The 2,427-nt window shown below is 42.6% G+C and overlaps 1 pseudogene; it reads right to left on the bottom strand.

Moving 5' to 3' along the window:
- Positions 1-536: 536 nt before the first annotated feature.
- LOC122432160 lies at positions 537-700 on the bottom strand (annotated as a pseudogene).
- Positions 701-2,427: the final 1,727 nt, after the last annotated feature.

Below are 2,427 nucleotides of genomic sequence, written 5' to 3' on the forward strand. Positions count from 1 at the left end.
GGCAAGAATACTGGAGTGGGTTGCCCTTTCCTTCTCCAAGGGATCATCCCAACCCATGGATAGAACCCGAGTCTCCTGCTTGGCAGTCATCTCCCTTTTGGCAGGCAGATTCTTTTGCCACTGAGTCACCTGAGAAGCCTGATAAAGTCCTTAGCAAACTCAAACTGAGCTCAAAAATGAAACTACTTACTGTATTATCTATAAAACATGGCTAAAACAGAGACTTAAGGGTAGAAAGGCCAAGAGAGTTAACTGATAGATAAATAATAAAGTAGCTAAGTGAAAAAGCAAGTACACAAAAATCAAGTTTCTAAAATTCTACCTAGGGACTTAAGATTGGAGAGGGAATTTGTGGTAGGAGAGTAAGGTACTGTTTTTTAGGACTGAAAGAAACATTCTAATAAAAGGTATCAGTTTTCCCTAAATCTATAAATCATTGCAGCTTTACCAGTTTGGGGCAATTGTCTAACATGGGAGGAAAGCTGGACATAATCCTATAAGCATTTCTTTTTTTTTTTTTTTTTTTTATTCCCCGAAGGGGGTGCACCGTTCCTGGAAGTACTGCAATACCAGGTTGATGCGTGGAGTGGACGGAGCAAGCTCCTATTCCAACTCCCTGCTCCAAAAATCCATTTAATATATTGTCCTCGGATAGAAAGCATTTCTTTTTAAAAACACCATAAAAAGTTCTAGGAGATTATCATCTTGGAGTAGGAAAACCATTTGTATATTTTAAAGCTATTTTCAAACTATAATAGTAGAGCATGCTTTTAATAATTCAAACAGCACATAAATATATAAATTACAAAATGTAAACACTCTTTCCACCCCTCTTTACTCCCACTGCCTAAAATGGTGAGGTAAGCACAGTTAACAATTTGACATGTATGGAAAGGCACACCTCACTGCCTGCATTTAGTCCCAGAGCCACACCACACTTAGCGGCAAAGGAGGCTGGTAAATGCAGTCTACAACTGAGCGGCCGTGTGTCCCGCTAAAAATCCAATCGAAGGAGAGTGTTTTTTAAAACAACCTATTATTCTCTGCCATGGCCTTCTTCCTGCTTTACCCATCTTAAACAGGAAGGCTTGGCTTTTTCTTGATCTGGCTGTGAGGCTTTGCCATTTGCTAAATTTGGCTTTGGTTGGGGGAAATCTTCTTAATGCCATCACATCTCCTGGTGACATATAGCTGGCCATGTGAGCTCCCTGACAGTGATGGAAAAGCTAGGGCCTGAAGATGGTGTCTGGGAACTCAGGCTAGAGCTCCAAACCCATTGTGTTCTGAAGATATGGTTTTGATGTGTGGAGTCTTTTCCCCCCCAGTATTGTGAAAGACCCTGGAGAAGGGAATGGCAGCCCACTCCAGTATTCTTGCCTGGAAAATCCCATGGACTTCGGAGCCTGGTAGGCTACTGTCCATAGGGTCGCAAAGAGCCGGACACGACTGAGCGACTTCATTGTGAAAGAAACTGGGTTGGCTGTTACTGGAGGTAACTCATTCTTGCTCTCCATAGAGGGAGCATGATCACATTTTTGCAAGAGTGCACTCCTACCAGGTCACTTGCACCTGCAGACAAGTCTGTTCCTCTTTAAGTGATTCTTTAAGGATTAAAAAGCGGTGCAAAGACTTTGGATAGGCCAAGCTGCACACAGCTGCGCCAGAAGCTCCAATGCTGTGGAGACAGTACAGGACAAGACCCTGGGGAATCTCACAATGGTCCCAGCTCCTCTGTTCACCAGTGATGTATCCTTGGCAAGCTGCTTCCCAACCCAGAGCCTCTGTTTTCTCATCCAAAAAGAAGCTGGAGCAGATCATTTCTGTTTCAGTTCCCCAGTTGTCCATGACCTTTTCCTATCTATTTCTTGTTGGGAACACTTCAGCAGTACCCTTAGGGGAAAGACAAATCTTTCCTTCTCATCTGTTTCTCATGTGTCCATTACCAGACATGGAAGAATCCAAGGTCTTCAAAATGACTCACCCCTGTGCACCTCCTGGAGACCAGGAACCTGGGCTGACGTTCTGGGTCAGTCTCAAACAGGTGTCAAATGGATTTTAACACGGTGTTCACTATTGGTTCCCACAATCAAGTCTACAGGGAGACTGGGGTAGGCAGCAAACACTGAGAGGAATAAAAAATGTGTGTAATGGTTAGAGCAGTATTTTCTCTTTAAGACTCTAGAGACATACCCAGGGCATGACACATCCTGAAACTAAGTCTTTGGTTTTTAAGGGTAAAAGTGAAAAAAAAACACAGATCTCCATAAAACCTACTACAGGATGAGTAAAGAAAGAATGAAATGTCAATGACAGCACCTTTTCAGGTTCTTAAACTATGTTGCCAAAGTTCTAATGCTTTCTCCTTTTCTTAAAAATAAATTTCATCTGCATAGCGCAGCATATTAAAAAGCAGAGACATTACTTTGC

This window comes from Cervus canadensis, chromosome 30 (genome assembly GCF_019320065.1).
Source record: "Cervus canadensis isolate Bull #8, Minnesota chromosome 30, ASM1932006v1, whole genome shotgun sequence".
Taxonomy (NCBI): Eukaryota; Metazoa; Chordata; class Mammalia; order Artiodactyla; family Cervidae; genus Cervus; species Cervus canadensis.